The following is an 18,813-nucleotide window of genomic DNA, read 5'->3' on the forward strand; positions in this document are numbered from 1 at the left end:
TCTTTCTGTAATATTTGAATATGTTAATGTTACCCCATTTGTTTAATGCTTGGGCAAATTTTATAAAAATAAAATGTGCAAATTGGGCAGATATGGGTATTCTAAAACAGTGTTGTGAAATGTTAAATTATATGAGCTTCTGAGAATGTAAATTAACATATGCTATCAAAGTATCAAATATGCATATTATTTGACCCAGCAATTTACTCCCAGGAATTAAGAGCTCAGGAATATATGCATTTATATCCAAATATATATTTAAAAATATCCTTTGCAATGCTGTTTTTCCTAAGGCAAAAAGAGGAAGGGAAAGGTTTATACATGGAAGGAGATATGAGGTAGACCTTTGAGAAACTGCGAGGAATTAGAGATATTATGTTGTTTCCAGGTGCGGTGGCTCATGCCTGTAATCCCAGCACTTTGGGAGGCCAAGGTGGGTGAACCACCTGAGGTCAGGAGTTCGAGATCAGCCTGACCAACACGGTGAAACCCCATCTCTACTAAAAATACAAAAATTAGCCATGCATTGTGGCGTATGACTGTAGTCCCAGCTGCTCGGGAGGCTGAGACAGAATTGCTTGAACCCAGGAAGCGGAGGTTGCAGTGAGCCGAGATTGTGCTACTGGACTCCAGCCTGGGCGACAGAGCAAGATTCTATCTCAAATTATACGTATATTTCCTCACAAAATATTATTTTGTGAGGAAAAAAATTACATAACAATATATCTACTATGACTTATCTACTATGATTCTGTTAAGAAGGAACTATATGAATATAAAATGTTAGAGAAAAGTTGAAAGTTACATTAAAAACATTTAACAGTGTTTACCTGAGAAAAGTGAAGGAAAGTAGAGGATATGGAATATTGAAATGGAAGTCATAAATATGTACTCTATATTTTTAGGGTGATTTTTTTTCTTCCTGAAAACATAAAAGAAATATTAAAAATTTAAGTTATTAAAAATGTAAGTGAGAAAAAAGTAAAAATAGGAGGGAATATTCTCCTCCTTATTCCTAAATAGGAAGATCATTACTTCCTAGACTCATTAAAGTGATATTTAACGTATTGATTTCATGACAGCATTAGAATGAAAATATTGAAACTTATTAGAAACTGGCAAATTTTAATTCATGTGGGATTTATTAAACATATTTAAAGCTGAACAATTCCAAATATAGAAGTCATCAATCTGAAAAGTAAGACTGTAGATCATTTGTTTAAGGAAATCAGTCATGGTATTACAAAGACAATCTAAGCAGCATTTTTACTTTGGAAATTTCATTCCTGAAAGTTCTATGGGTAGCTCTGGACTAAAGAGTCATTATAAAAATAGGCTTTTTGGTAATCCTGTCACTTGATTGACTGTAAAATTAATAACACAATGGTGAATATGTCTTCTTAAATGCTATCTGCTTTTTGGTTTTCAAGAAAGAGGCTAGAAAATAGAATTTTTTCTGATTTGTTTTGTACAACACTACTATGAAATTTCTCTAGAATGTAGAAGTTACATTAAAATGTTGCAGATATTTTTCTCACATTAAATATTCAAATTTACTGTGGATTCCCTCATGGTTTTCAAATATTATCTTTTTTGACATCATTTTTCATAATGTGCTCCTGATCATAAAATCTTGGTACTCCTATTAATGTCTCAGGAAGCTGCTAAATTGTGCCTCTAATTTATGTTTTCTGGAAAACAAAGTATCTTGTATTATACTCATGGTAGTTAATGTCTATATTTCAAGATTATACTGGTTTTTATGAATCATGTTTTATATCATTAATAGTTCATATGTGGTTACTCTTTATTAAAGTTCATAATTTAAATTTATTTTTCAAAGATGTGAAACGTCTGTGATTCAAAATACAATGATTGTTCTTGTGGCTTTATGCCTTGGTTTCTAAATTCATAAATTTTATGGCTCTATTTCCTTTGAGTGTCTGTATAATAGCTCCATCTCTATTAAGATGTATTTAAAAGAAGATATACTTACAAAAACAGGATGAGTAAATTTTTTTTTCTTTTTTTCTTTTTTTTGAGACTGAATCTAGCTCTGTCGCCAGGCTGGAGTGCAGTGGCGCGATCTTGGCTCACTGCAACCTCTGCCTCCCAGGTTCAAGTGATTCTCCTGCCTCAGCCTCCCAAGTGGCTGGCACTACAGGTGCGCACCACCACGACCAACTAATTTTTATATTTTTAGTACAGACGAGTTACTGTTGGCCAGGATAGTCTTGATCTCTTGACCTCATGATCTGCCCACCTCGGGCTCCCAAAGTGCTGGGATTACAGGCGTGAGCCATCGTGCTTGGCCAGAATGAGTAAATTTTTTAACCCATCCTTTTCATTTTGACAATATATCTTCTATGAAAATTCTTTGGAAGATTACACAATTGCTTCTGCATTTTGAAGGAAATATTTGAACTATGGAATATATATAATTTTTTCTTATAGTTTGTGACACACTATGTGTTAATTTTTGGGCAAATATTATTTCTCAAGATCAATAGTGAGTCTTTCTGAAACAGAAATGCAGAGACTTTTACCAAGCTGTGTAAGTTATCAATTATTCACACCTCATTATTCCACTGGTATTTTTCTAACACAGAACATTTAACACTAATTCTCAGAGACTATTTCTTATAAGACTCTGTAAAATATCAATTTAATCCCTTCTAATAAATTTTATATTTCCAGATTACAATTGAATATGTTTTTTGTTTGTTTGTATGTTTGTTTTGAGACAGAGTCTCACTCTGTTGGCCAGGCTGGAGTGCAGTGGCACGATCTTGGCTCACTGCAACCTCCGCCTCCAGGGCTCAAGCAATTGTCCTGCCTCAGTATCCCGAGTAGCTGGGATTACAGGCGTGTGCCACCACACCCGGCTAATTTTTGTATTTTTAGTAGAGACGAGGTTTCACCATGTTGGCCAGGCTGGTCTCAAACTCCTGACCTCAGGTAATCCGCCCACCTCAGCCTCCCAAAGTACTGGGATTACAGACGTGAGCCACCATGCCTGGCCTGAACAATGTGTGTTTCTTTTTTTATGCTACTTTAAAAATATGCCTTAAAATTATGCTTGGAATATAATTCATATAAAGATAATTTTGACTTTCTTGGTCCCTGGTTTATACGAATGGAGAGATTAATTTAAATAAAGTAAGTTGATATTGCTTTTAAATCTGGAATCTTGAGGAAGCAATTTTCACTATGTGAACCACATCATCTATGAATGAATGAAATGAGCTACGGAACATATACAGTTGGACCAGATTTGGTTATCCTATGAATACTCATAGCAGTTAAAATATTATTTAAGAATTTCATTTCCACCTAAATAACAATATGGCTAAGTAACAAATGAGTTACAGTGATCAATGTCTAAAATATTTTTATTTTATAACATTTTATGTTGTCTTAATTTCTATTGTAATTGCATAATGTGGTGTATTAGGCAGGGTTCTCCTGAAAAACAGAAGCAATGTAATATAATCAAATATGCAGGTATTTGATTATCACTTGAAAACCACTCTTTAGTGAACAGGCAACCTACAGAATGGGAGAAAATTTTTGCAAGCTACTCATCTGACAAAGGGCTAATATCCAGAATCTACAATGAACTCAAACAAATCTACAAGAAAAAATCAAACAGCCCCATCAAAAAGTGGGCAAAGGATATGAACAGACACTTCTCAAAAGAAGACATTTATGCAGCCAAAAGACACATGAAAAAATGCTCATCATCACTGGCTGTCAGAGAAATGCAAATCAAAATCACAATGAGATACCATCTCACACCAGTTAGAATGGCCATCATTAAAAAGTCAGGAAACAACAGGTGCTGGAGAGGATGTGGAGAAATAGGAACACTTTTACACTGTTGGTGGGACTGTAAACTAGTTCAACCATTGTGGAAGTCAGTGTAGCGATTCCTCAGGGATCTAGAACTAGAAATACCATTTGACCCAGCCATCCCATTACTGGGTATATACCCAAAAGATTATAAATCATGCTGCTATAAAGACACATGCACACATATGTTTATTGTGGCACTATTCACAATAGCAAAGACTTGGAACCAACCCGAATGTCCAACAATGATAGACTGGATCAAGAAAATATGGCACATATACACCATGGAATACTATGCAGCCATAAAAAATGATGAGTTCATGTCCTTTGTAGGGACATGGATGAAGCTGGAAACCATCATTCTCAGCAAACTATCGCAAGGACAAAAAAACAAACACCACGTGTTCTTACTCATAGGTGGGAACTGAACAATGAGAACACATGGACACAGAAAGGGGAGCATCACACACTGGGGCCTGTTGTAGGGTGAGGGGAGCGAGGAGGGACAGCATTAGGAGATACACCTAATGTTAAATGATGAGTTGATAGGGGCAGCACACCAACATGGCACATGTATGCATATGTAACTAACCTGCACGTTGTGCACATGTACCCTAAAACTTAAAGTATAATAATAATAATAATAAAAAGAAAACCACTCTTTAAATATTCAAGTATTGACAAATGACAGAAATAATCTGAGCTTTGGTTAGAAATATGTACATGCTTAGGCAGGTATATATTTATTTAGTAAATTAATTGAAAGTTCATAGTATATGAAACTTAGAGAGTGGCAAAAATATAGAAAGTGTCTGAAAAGTGTGAAATATAGAAAAAATGTGAAATAAATCCTAGATTCAAGGATGAAAGTTTTATGAGAAAACGTAACTCTTTGATAATGTGTTTACACATAAAACAGTGATTTAAAATGAAAGAAAAATTTGGAGGCTTAATCAAATGGAAATACTATATGCAAATAGTCAGCAGGCTATAACTGAAATGTAAGAATAAAACACAAAATGAAGTTTAATACTGAGCATTATATCCCTTTGCCTAATGCACATACAAATTTTTCACGTTTAAAATAAGGCTTTTTAAAATTTATGTATGTATTTTTTTTTTGAGACGGAGTCTCACTCTGTTGCCCAGGCTGGAGTGCAGTGGCGTGATCTCGGCTCAGTGCAAACTCTGCCTCCTAGGTTCAAACAATTCCCTGCCTCAGCCTCCCGAGTAGCTGGGACTACAGACACCCGCCACCACGCCTGGCTAATTTTTGTATTTTTAGTAGAGACAGGGTTTCACCACCTTGGCCAGGCTGGTCTTGTACTCCTGACCTCATGATCCACCCACCTCAGCCTCCCAAAGTGCTGGGATTACAGGCGTGAGCCACCACACCTGGCCTAAAATAAGGCTTTTAAAATGTATTTAATCACTTTAATAATCATTACTGGGTCATAGGGACAAATATGATGGCTAATTCTTACTGAATTTTCAAAAAGCTGTTTTTAGTTATTGGTAGCAACATGTTGTTGCCCTCTCAATAATTATTCATTCTATTATTAAGGAACATATCTATACACATATGAGGGTATACTGTATTTACACATACATATATGGACATATCTATGTAATTTCATAAAAACTTAATGATGCTTATCAAGTTCAGTAAGAAACATTTGTCAAATTCTAGGTATAATCCATTTTAATATTATACTTTAGGTAACAGAAATAAGGTTTTTTGTTTGTTTGTTTTGTTTTGTTTTTGAGACGGAGTCTCGCTCTGTCACCCAGGCTGGAGTGCAGTGGCGCGATCTCGGCTCACTGCAAGCTCCGCCTCCCGGATTCCCGCCATTCTCCTGCCTCAGCCTCTCCGAGTAGCTAGGACTACAGGCGCCTGCCACCACGCCCGGCTAATTTTTTGTATTTTTAGTAGAGACGGGGTTTCACCGAGAAATAAGTTGTTTTATGCTAATTTGGCAAAGAGACAACAGAAGATAGAAAATAAACAAAGCTTAAGCAAAATAGTTTACTTTGTGACAAGGTAGTTATAGAAACCCTACTATCTATGCCAACTCATATTCTATTCAATCTAAAATTGGTATAGCCAAAGGGATTATTAGATGTATTTATAAATGGAGGTAAGAAATGTGAAGAAGCATTTATTGGGCACTGAAACATACTAAGTGCTTTACTTATTTATTTTAATTTTAACTTCAGTTCAATATAAATGACTGAAATTGTACTCATTTTAGAGTTCAGGAAAACTGGTCTCAGATCCATTAACTACACTACTAAAGGCCATGTAACTACTTAAAAATTGTAGAAGATAGTGAGTGAACACAGCTCTCTCTAATTCCTAATGTGATTCTCAATGTGGTGTGGTTCTGCAGCTGATATTGAATTTAGACAGGTTTTTAAATAAATCTCAGACAATTACTCAAAACTAGGAAAAATATTTAGAGAATCTCTGGAAAGAGACAGCCATAACTTTAGACACATTGGAGCAAATTGCTTGAAACTGAAAACAAAAATTGAATGGAGAGTATAAACATCAGTTGCTTTCTAGCCTCATCAAAGGTGATCCCTTAAGTCATTTGTGATCTCTATATTAATAATACCTGAAATCGGCACCAACACTGTTTTCAAATGTTCACTTCTGGACCCAGGATTGGATCTCACTTCTCAACTATCTTGAAGTCAGGGGCAGCAGAGTGACTTCCTGGAGCCAGTGAAACGTGACTTAACATGGCACGTATCATTTTTAAGTGAAACGTAAGAACTAGTGCCTCATGCTGGGCACGCACACCCCTCCCCACCAGGAGTCTGATGGGTGGAGCTGTATGCTGTGAGATACACCATAAGTCCTGTGGCCACAAGAAACTTTCCCAGGCTGCAGCCACTGGGGCCTCCAGAGCACGGCGGTTCATACTGGGTAATAGCTTCTTGCTATATGCCATTACTTTCTGCAGGAACAAATATCAATGCACTAAAATCCTCCAGCCTGCTAAAAATGGACTGTGTCCAATGACAAACAGAAGAGAACACTTTCCACTGCTTTAAGAGAAACCATAATATTGTTATTTTATAGAGTTTTAAACAAAAAAAAATTTTGTTTTCTAATACTCACAGCACTGATTCGGGATGAGGGAAGAAAGCGCTGGGTAGAGAAGGGCAGGTCCCTGGCTAGGGCTTCACCCCAGGTCCTGTGCACACGGATATAGGTGAGGACAAGCGCTCCTGTTTTCATGCCCAAGTTTGCATTTTCCAAGACCACCTGGCCTGCCACGTTCCCTATCCTGTGCCTGTAAAAACCCCAAGACAGGCAGGCGGGCACACAGGTGGCTGGACGTTGAGAGGAACACATTGGCGGAAGAACACACAAGCGGCTGTACGGCACACACGTTGAGAGGAGCGCACGTCGAGAGGAGCGCACGTCGAGAGAAGCTTACGTCGAGAGGAGCGCAACGGAGAAAGAACACACAAGCAGCTGCACACATTGGCGGAAGAACACACAAGCAGCTGTACGGCACGCACGTCGAGAGAAGCTTACGTCGAGAGGAGCGCACGCCGAGAGGAGCGCACGTCGACAGGAGCCCACGTCGAGAGGAGCGCACCGGAGAAAGAACATACAAGCTGCTGGACATTGAGAGGAACACACTGGCAGAAGAGCACACAGGCAGCTGGATGTCGAGAGGGGCGGAAGAGCACAGCGACAGGCACTGGTGTAGACCGGCGGAACGACGTGGAGTTTGGCCCGGGAGGTTAGAGAAGACTTTGGCTGCTGGGCAGCCCCACTATAGGGGAAAACCACCTTCCCACTGCGTTCCCCTTCTGATCTCCCCACCCACCTCGCTGACAGCTACCACAACTCAATAAAAAACCTTGCACTCAATCTCCAAGCCCACATGTGATCCAGTTTTTCCCGTGCACTAAAGCAAGAACCTGGGATACAGAAAGCCCTCTGTCCTTGTGATAAGGCAGAGGGTCTAATTGAGCTGATTGACTCAAGCCACCTGCAGACAGCTAAGCTGAAAAAGCATCCTGTAACACACGCCCACTGGGGCCTCAGCAGGTGTAAACATTCACCCCGAGAGGCTGCATGGGTCCGCGCCCATGGTGCCCATGATTTGCCTGTTCCCCTGCTCCGGCTAAGGGTCTTGACCAGTGGGGCACTGAAGAAGCGAGCCACACCCCCATCGTACGCCCTGCGAGGAGGGTAAGAGAACTTTCTCTGTTTTACCACCAAGACCAGTAGCTTTACTTCGTTGAACTCAAATATGAACCAAATTGTGTTTCGTTTGGGGAATAGCTAAGGACTGGGTATTGTCACTTCCTCCTTCTTCTAGAATGGATTTATTGTTGTTGTTGTTGAGACACTTTTTTTTTTTTTTTTTTTTTGAGACGGAGCCTCGCTCTGTCACCCAGGCTGGAGTGCAGTGGCGCGATCTCGGCTCACTGCAAGCTCCGCCTCCCGGGTTCCCGCCATTCTCCTGCCTCAGCCTCTCCGAGTAGCTGGGACTACAGGCGCCCGCCACCACGCCCGGCTAATTTTTTGTATTTTTAGTAGAGACGGGGTTTCACCGTGGTGTATATAAATTGTTTTTAATCTTGACTTACCAGTTCATCAGACATTATCATGTAACTTTGAATCCCAATAATTAACGTGGCCTATGTATTTCTCAGGAGCTACCTAATTTCCCATGTAAATAAGTTGTTGTTAGGTCTGTTCTACCAGATATTCAGAAATTTACAGAAAAATGGAAACATTTGCATTAGATTCACACCACATGCATGTTTCTATTATGGCTGACACTGATTTTTTTCCAGTCCTGTATTATCTTCAGTGGGTACTGTTTCACCAGCTCCGTATCTTGTTTTCTTGTTGCTAACCTCTCTATTCTGTTCTTTGCTGTTTATCATCCATAGGATAAAAACAATCAAAATATTTAAATTGTTTTTCAATCTTTCTTCCCACAGCACCCCAAAACCAATTAGCTGTTTCTTAAAAATTAAAAGCCATAGACGATTGTCTAAACCAGTCGTGTCCTGCCAGGCGCGCACACATGGCTTGCAACACAAATTCTTTCTCGTATTCTCAGTGTGAACCTCAATGTTTTATGTGCTGTTCTGCTACATATCCTCCAATCTCTAATTTAAAATACAACTTTCTCTTTAAAAATCCTTAGTGTTCCCAGGCAGCATTAATCACTTCTTATTCTGTGCTTCATTACCTTCACCATACATAATATGATTGTTATTATTTGTTTGAATGGCTGTGTCAATGAATAAAATCTGAGCTACTTATTGACATGAACCCTGTCTTTTTTATTATTGTAGTCCAGATTTTATTGTGAGTGCATCATAAGTACATACTATATTTCTGTTTAATAAATGCTAAGGATTTTCTAATTAGGATACCTGCTATAAAATATTTTATTTCTGTTTCTTATCTCCAGGACCTGCCTTAAGTAAAGATAACTAGTATTAAAAGATTGTATACAGCGTCATGCCCCTTATCGAACCAAATTTTTTCTTCATAAATGATCTTTCCCTTCCACCTCCACCCCTTCCTTCATAAGGCACTTACTTAAGAATTTTCTATACAATATTCTTTCCTTAACATAGGCCACTGCTCTTTAGAAGGGATGAGATAAACTTAGGTAGAGATGGGTAAAAGTAAATGATAAAGTGCATTGTTTCGTCCATTAATATTTACTTAAATATATAATGTTCAGGTAATAGAGGAAAACTATGCTGACGGAATATAGGACATGACTGAGCTGTTTGATGGTTGCTTTTGTTAAAAAGAAGTGAGCCTTACTCAAAGCTCCTGAAGTTACATCCTGTAGAGTAATGTAAACTCATTAGCTTGCTCATATTCCAAAATGTTTAAACAATTTCTGTATTGCCTTTACTAATTGTTTGTTATAAAGTTTGAGTATTACCATATGTTTTTTCTATCATCTTATTTGGCTGAATATGAAAAATGACCCCAAAAGCAAAATATAGGAAAAGGATGCCAAGAACAATTATTATTTGTAGAGAGTTCTTTTTGGGGGAATATTCCTATATACCTCCAACAATGGAGATCATCCAGAGTTGACTGCATGACTAAATATTATCTTGGGTTGAGTTTAATGATATGCAATGAGGTCTAGAGCTTGAAATAAATTGTATTTGAAACAACAGGCAGAAAAATTAGGTGTGTTAGAGAATATATAGTGTTAGAGAGAGTTTGATATAGAGAAAGCAAGTGATATTTTAATGAGTTAAGTTTATGAATTTATCTTTCTGCCCAAGGACAGTACATATGCTTTTTAATTTGTATTTTTTTGTCCCAATGTCATGTCTGCAACTACACACAGCTAAAAGACACTGCCTTTCCAGCTAGGTTTCGTTGTTACAGGCAATGAAATGAAAGGCTTTCCAGAACAGCCTGTTAGTGCCCTCTGTTGATGTTTTCAAATTTTCAGATCACTTCAGGAAGAGAAACCAGCATGATTTTTTTAATGCTTCTGAAATAATTTTCTTCAGAGGTAATGGGAATGAAGTTTTACTGTTTTCGTGATGAACTTTTTCACCCCTTAAAATGTGGATATGTGCAAAGGTGTTACTATCACACCGACTTTCCCTTCATCAGCTGTAGTTTTCCTTGGCTGGATGGACTTTATAAAAATAGAAAAGACATAGGAAGTTAACAAAACTGCAAACACATTATGAAATTTCACAGATTAGTGCACAAACCATAGGTTGTTGAATAAATATCTGGGTAAATTCTAGTCAGTGTTTGCAGCCTGCAGAATAATCAAATGCTACCTACATCTTTCAAAGTGATTCTTTGAAATTATTTTATCATATGTGGAAAGAAGTTATGCCTGTACACTTTATTCTGATACCACATTGATCATTACTCATTTTGGCTTTTTATTTTCTCCAGGTTGCATGCTTTAAAATATCTGGGTCTGAAATATTTATTTAGTATTTCATTGATTGTTTTAAATGGGCGTGCCTATTTAGTCTACAATTAGATATGTAAATAAAGTTGAATCAATTTTCTAAGGATAAACCTTGCAGATAAAAGGCCTGTTGATTTTCATATAATGAACTAATACAGTCTGTGCAAAATTACTTATTTGATAGGCATTTTATTCTTTACCTCCCCCAATCTTTTTTTTTTTTAAATTTCTGTATTGTTTTATCCCAGTTGGCAGCTCTTAAACATTTTAATGAAAATTTGGAGATAATGCAATTTAGCTGTATTAAGAACTTTGCCTTTATTTAGGTGATAAACATTCTTTCTCATAATGCGGTGAGGCAAATTGAGGCGGTGAGCAGGAGTAAGGACAGAATAGGTACATTTCTAATGTCTAATGAGTCATCTCTTCTTTTTAGTCCTTCTTTATTATATTTGAAGAGCCTATTCAGAGCACTAGAAATACTCATTTTCAATATGCCAAAACAAAAACCACATCCAAGAGCCAAATACAAATTATCTGAGGTTTTTCTTTTTGTTTATGTATGAGATTACAAAGCTAGCTCTTTCACTGTATTTACAGGTGTAAGAATCTAAAATTTTAACTCTGATTTTACAGATTATTTTATAAATAGTTATGAATCTAGTCATTTACTTGGTCAAAATATCTGTAGGTTGTACTCTGTATTTTACTCAGAGATTCCTTAATTATTTTTACTCTCAAAATAGTTATTTTTTAACAGTACTGGCTGCTAATTTGACTGCAAATTCTATGTATATAACTCTAGGTATGTTTTTACCAAACTAATTTGTCCAGTACCCCAACCTTTATATTTTATTTAAAATTTATTAATTTATAATTAAGCAATGTAATTTATTATAACATTAATAATTTATAATTAAATTAATAATACTTTATTTATTTATACTTCTGTCTCTGGGAGAAATAATTCTGATGTAGAAAAAGTATGGAGATATATATATGTATATGAAATATATATTTGCTTTTATTGCACTTAATGAATTTTAAATGCTTTTAAAATTATGTCCAAAACTCAGTAGCATCTGATGTAGTAATTTTTAGCCAAGTAATATTGGAAACTGTAAATGGAAAGCAAAATTTTGCCTCCTTGAAGGCTGTAGTGTTTTTATTTTAGTTTAGTTTATTTAAAAAATGGCCTCTGAAATTCATTTGAATCTGGTATTATGAAAATTTGCCTGACCTGCACTACGCATGAACTTCATAATTCCAAATAAAAAAATCTATCAATGAGTAAGAGCACTTGGAATGTAGTACAATGTTAGATGGAATGGTGAGGTATTCAGAAGCTTTATCATAGTGATTCAGTAAAACTACTACTACTACTGCTACTACTACAACATACAAACACACACCACACATACATACTCACAAAGAGAGATCTTAATCTAATCCACCTAAGTCTTTTCAACTTCAGCTTCTCACTTTCACAATGGTGAAAAAAAAGGAGACATGAGAAAATTAGATGAAAATTAAATCTTTCTTATGTTCCGTGTTAGGTAATCATTCAAAAATATCCTAAATTATAACTGTATAAATTAAAATATACTGTAGATAAAAGAAAAGATAGTACGATAAGTGCAACAGTGTATTAATGCCAGAAACTATATATATTCTTATACAGTTGAGACCACAGAATTGAAATTTCAAATGAATCAGGAAAGAAATAATAAAATGTATTTGAGCAAGAAACAAAACAGTATTGAATATGTTTTTGAATGCAGATGAAATCAGCTCCTGATTTTAACCAATGAATCAAATTAAGTTTTCAAAGCATTAACATTTTATTATAACATATGAAACAGTAAAATTGCTTAAAGATTTATGGATAATTACTTACATAATTCTGAAATAAAGGTTTTTGTAAGTATGATTCCATATGTAAGCCCCATGAAAAATAATGTGGCATATTTGATTATATGAATTTCAAAACTTTTGTACAGCAGAAAAGAGAGAGAAACATACGGTTAAAATAGTTTCAAATATATATGATAGGTGAATTACAGATGTATTTCTTAAAAAAAGATTTAATGAATAAAATATATAAAATTAACACTCTAAAATAAAACTGAGCAAAATTGCACAATAAATAACAGGGTGAAATATATGATCTTACTAGTATTTGAAAATTAAAAGCAATGCTTAATTGTTTTGCCATTGAAAAACAAAAAACTAATGTTTTCTCTGAGCAGTTGTATGGAGAAATGAACATTCTCATATATTCTTGTTTGGAATTTAAATCTGTACATAGAAAATCGGTGGTGATGATAGCTACAGGAGACACAGATTACTAGGCAGATAGGGGTAGGTCCCCAGTGAAACCCAACCTTCAAGTCAAAGGCAGTTTAAAGCCTGAAAACTGAGCAGCCAGTTCTGGGTGGAGTTCATGACCAGAGTGAGAACTTTCTCAATGCCTTTTAGCCAATCAAATGGTGCTTTTGTTCAGGCCTGCCCATAGACCAATCAGCACACACTCCCCCATTCTGAGCCCATAAAAACCCTGGACTCCACACAAAAGCTAAAGAAAACCTAGGCAATACCATTCAAGGCATAGGAATGGGCAAAGACTTCATGACTAAAACACCAAAAGCAATGGCAACGAAAGCCAAAATTGACAAACGGGATCTAATTAAACTAAAGAGCTTCTGCATAGCAAAATAAACTATCATCAGAGTGAACAGGCAACCTACAGAATGGGAGAAAATTTTTATAATCTATCTATCTCACAAAGGGCTAATATCCAGAATCTACAAAAAACTTAAACAAATTTACAAGAAAAAAAATAACCCCCTCAAAAAGCGGGTGAAGGATATAAACAGACACTTCTCAAAAGAAGACTTTTATGTGGTCAACAAACATATGAAAAACAGCTCATCATCACTGGTCATTAGAGAAAAGCAAATCAAAACCACAATCAAATGCCATCTCATGACAGTTAGAATGGCGATCATTAAAAAGTCAGGGAACAACAGGTGCTGGAGAGGTTGTGAAGAAATAGCATGGTTTTACACTGTTGGTGGGTGTAAATTAGTTCAACCATTGTGGAAGACATTGTGGTGATTCCTCAAGGATCTAGAACCAGAAATACCGTTTGACCCAGCAATCCCATTACTGGGTATGTACATGAAGGATTATAAAGCATGCTACTATAAAGACACATGCACATGTATGTTTATTGTGGCACTGTTCACAATAGCAAAGACTTGGAACCAACGCAAATGCCCATCAGTTATAGACTGGATAAAGAAAATGTGGCACATATACACCATGGAATACTATGCAGCCATAAAAAAAGATGAGTTCATGTCCTTTGCAGGGACATGGATGAAGCTGGAAACCTTCAGCTATAGAAAACTATTGCCTAGGTTTTCTTTTTTTAATTCATAAAATTTTTTTCAGGATTTCTGTAAGAAAATAATAAAGAATTTATAAGAAATTATTCCACATATTTTTGTTTACATGTTGCTACAACAGTGATTAATATGAAACACTTTAAACATTGATTACAAAGAATTAATTTTTAAATATATATTAATCAGAAGCATTCCACAAATTATATGTTAGAATATTGGGTAATCTGCACAAATGCTTATTAAAGCTAGTCATTAAGCCAAATGTACATGGTAATCCCACACTTTTTAATACATGTGTGTTTCTGTGTGTGCATATATTTGTGTATGTACCCACACATAATTATATATACACACAAAATATTTTAAAATTACATATCAAAAGGTTGACAATATCTCTCACTGAGTTGATTTTTTAAATGTTTCTTTGTTGATATTTTTTAAATTTTGTAAACATCTTTTTTTAAAAATAGTACTGTTTTTAAAAAATATTTAATATCCATCCCCTTTGCTCTTTTCCAGCAGTAGGTCCACCTTTTAGTACTTTAACATAGTAATGTATTCTATATGTGCTGACAAAAAGAATGACTTCAAATAGAAAAGAAATGGCAAAAAATTGATATATAATTTTTAAATTCATGTTTATAAAGTAAGCATTAAAGCATAGTAAGTTGAAAAGCACCAATAACTCTACAACATAATAATTTTGGCTATGTATTATACAGAAAGCTTGTGTGATACAATGCAACATTAAGAATAATGATCTGTTTCTAAATCAAATGCAGTATACGTTCTTTTTTTCCACATTGATTGCTATTACAGTGAAAACTTCCTAGTGTTTTACAGCTATTAGAAAGAACACAGTCTCTGAACAAAAAAGTAATTTAAGGTTTTCTCTTAAGATTTATCACACAATGACAATAAATCTTTTTTGTTTACCATTTCTAAGAGATTTTGTCTTTGCTAGTAGAACTGTTTTTTATTTTTCAAATAACTTTGTAATAAAGAATATGTACCATGAGCTCTAGATCAATAGTCTGGAAACTCTTTGTCTGTGCATTCTTACCAGAAAAAAATGTTATGGCAATACCTATAATATGCATACGTCTGGTTTTTTCCTTCATTTGGTCATATGGAGTATCGTGTATGCCTGCTGATATATCTCAAACAGCATTCTGCCCTAGTGATGTTTATCTTATAATAGTTGTATATACAGCTGTCAATCTATATGTTAAATGTGAAAAAAGTTAATTACTTTTTTAATACATGACACCATTATTTATTCATCTGATAAAATAAAATAGTGACAGTTTGTAAATGTCACATTTAATGAATTTCCTTCAAGTATGACCCCTCTATTGTTCTAATATTATCACTTTAAAAATGTCATACACAGAAGAAAAGATGAAATTATAACCTTTCTGTGTAATGCATCTTTCTAAACAAACGATGCTACATTTTTAAAATAAACATCTAAATAAGAGTGACTGAATTCATTTGGCTAGGACATGCACAACTGAAAGCAGAGATTGTTTTTCTTTAGTTTTAAATTTGACAAACTGTTAAGATGGGTGAGATTTTTCTCCTACTTTATAAGCCATCTTGTGGTGAGGGTACTTTCAGAGCTATCTAAAGAGAAAGCAATCAGGAAAATGTAGATTGAATTTATGGATACATAAACTTTGTATGGGAATCCAGAAGATGGTGAAATAGGCTTTATCTAACAGGAACAGCAGTGGGTCTGTAAGTATGAGTTACTTTCTTCTTGTCTGTTTTTCCCCATTGCTTTATTTCTTTTATTTCCAATTCTCATTAGTGAATTTGTTTGCTCAGTGTCACCTGATTTGAAACAAGTCATAACTTACTAGCCAGCCTATAAAGAAACCAATTTTGGTTTATGCATTCAAGGGTTTTGGAGAGGTGAGCAGAATTTAGTTCTATGAAGGGTGAATGTCCACTAAAAAAGCTATGGCTATAAATTCTTTCAAAACTAGTATGAAGAAAAAGACTTTAAAAATTTCTAATGTGGTTTGATGTGAAATTTGTTTATTATGACAGTAGTACTGACATATTCCTTTGTTGTCTACCTTTTCTTTATCTCTCCTTTACTAACACATTTAAAAAAGTAAATGAAGAAAAACTGCTTTCTACCAGTGCATTCTAGACATTTCTAGTAGGTTTAAGCATATTAGACAATATATTTCACCTGTAAAAAGAACAATTTCATATGACTTAGCCTAATACAATGCATCAATGTAATCCTTTAGTAGAGAGAATGCTCTATTGGTATTTACTTGTTATTCTTATCAAGCTATAAAGGAACTCTTTAAAAAGTGGTGAGCTACTGACAACTTTTTTTTTTTTTTTTTTTTTTTTGACAGGGTTTCACTCAGTGACCCAGGCTGAATGCAGTGGAACAGTCATGGCTCACTGTAGCCTTGATCTTGAGGGCTTAAGCAATCCTGCCACCTCAGCCTGCCTAGTACTGGGACTACAGGTACGTGCCACTACGCCCAGGTAATTTTTTATTTTTGTAGAGACGGGGGCCTCGCCATGTTGCCAAAGCTGGTCTTTAACACCTGGACTCAGGTGCTCCTCCTGCCTTGGCCTCCCAAAATGTTGGGATTACAGATGTGAGCCATCATGCCTGGCCTGACAACTTTCCTTTTTGTAAAATGAAGAAGCATTGGTACATGAATAATTAATGCCTCTTTATTCAGAATCTCTCTGCTGTTTCTCCACTTTTCAGAAACATCAAATATATTCAGCTTCCGTCTCTCTTCAACCATGTAAAATTATTTCAACAACTATCAGCAATTGAAGGTGAAACTGGCATGTCTGTTTGTTCTTCTCTTCCTGGTGTCAAAGACTCTTAAAGCATGCATATAAAATTGAAAGTAAATAAAATAATCAAAAATACTAACATTCAAACATTTACAAATCATTGTTCTTACTATCCCTTTTTTCTCTGGACTTCTAATAGAAATAAAAGTAGGTGTCCATCAAGTGTTAAGTGAATAAATAAAAAATTACCAGATTTTTATATTTGGTATATCTTATATTTCTATATCTATACAAAGAAACCTTATTTGGTAATAAAAAGATATGAAGTATTGTTGTGCTAAGTCAAAGATTCCAGTCCAGTATTGCAGCACTGCATTTCTATAAAACATCCTGAATATGCAAATCTATTAAGAAGGAAGTAGGTTAGTGGTTGCTTGTGGCAGGACAGGAGGGGGATATGGCATAATAGCCAAATGGTACAGCATTTATTCTTGAAATGATGAAAATTTTCTGAAATTGACCATTGTGATGGAGGCCCATATGTGTGAATATGCAAAATACCATTACATTCTAATTAAATGAATTGTATGTTTTGTGAATTATATCCCAATAATACTTTTTAAAAATGAAGATTAGATTATATCATACTGTTACCAAAAATGTTTGTAAGAAGTAATCATGTCTTCCCAGGAAGACAGATTCCTTGAAAGTATGAGAACATGGAGGAGCTTATTTTCTTTGATGGACAATTTCACATAGTCCTTGTTTGTATTTGGACAAAAAATTGACAAGGAAGTAAAATTATAATCTTACTTAGAATAACAATACATATTAAAAATTATAAGAGCAAGATAATATCATAACATATTGATAGTTTTTTATTTTATCAAACATCCTTCCAGAATATTATTTTATTTCAATTTTGAAAAGTTCATTTTGAACTTTAAGTTTGAAAATGTAGTTAATTCACTCATTGAAAAACTATATTTTAATATATTAGATATTCACCAAGATGAAAGCCTAAAATAGCATATGACCTAATGAGAGATAATAAGCAATGCATTACTTAATAAATATATTACAATAAATTGCAGGAAGCTCCATGGAGTGCATAAGTAAAAGACGTGCCGCGTTAGCTGGGCATTAACATAGGAAGAATTGGACAGAATGGAAATTAATGAAGAATTGTGGCAGATAGGCTTGAATGAGCAAAAGCAGTAAATTTTGATACAGTGGAGGTAAAATCAGACATCGTTTACATCGCCCATAGAGCAAAGATAGAAGGTTAAAAATGGAAAATTGTTGGCTAGATAAATTAGAATTAAATGGGGGGAAATTTTCAAAGCTGTCCTAGGGAGATTGACTTTTATTCCACAGTCCATAGAGAACAAAGGAAGGCTGTTAAGCAAGAAAGTAACGTGTTCACAGATGTGCTTTGTAAAAGACTGGTATGTTAAGATATCCCAGAGGCAAGAGAGGCTACAGAAAGACAGATATTTGTCAATATGTTGTAATAAACTGAATGGCAAATTACTGAATTTCTAAATTAATGTAGTAATCACAGGGATGGAAAGGAAAGATATTCTGTGAACTTTCAGAAATGAATAATTGAGAGATGTGACGAACAATAGAGAGACACAGTGAAAGTGATCAGAAGATTTTAAGTCTAATAACAAAGGTGGTGGGGCTATTAACAGACAGAAATTTGGTGATGGCAATGGTGTGTGTGTGTGTCTGTGTGTGTGTGTGTGTGTCTGTGTGGGTGTGTGTGTTAGAGAGAGGGAGAGAGAAACGAGTGAGAGAGCTGGAACAAC

General features: G+C 35.2%; 1 long non-coding RNA gene across 1 annotated transcript; it reads left to right on the forward strand.

The window, feature by feature from the left end:
* The first annotated feature begins 7,461 nt into the window (after positions 1 to 7,461).
* On the forward strand, positions 7,462 to 17,099 carry LOC129471253 (uncharacterized). Its single transcript, XR_008653523.2, has 3 exons — positions 7,462 to 8,068; positions 16,597 to 16,712; positions 16,965 to 17,099. It is a non-coding gene; the product is annotated as an uncharacterized lncRNA (long non-coding RNA).
* Positions 17,100 to 18,813: the final 1,714 nt, after the last annotated feature.

This window comes from Symphalangus syndactylus, chromosome 21, assembly GCF_028878055.3.
Source record: "Symphalangus syndactylus isolate Jambi chromosome 21, NHGRI_mSymSyn1-v2.1_pri, whole genome shotgun sequence".
Classification (NCBI taxonomy): Eukaryota; Metazoa; Chordata; class Mammalia; order Primates; family Hylobatidae; genus Symphalangus; species Symphalangus syndactylus.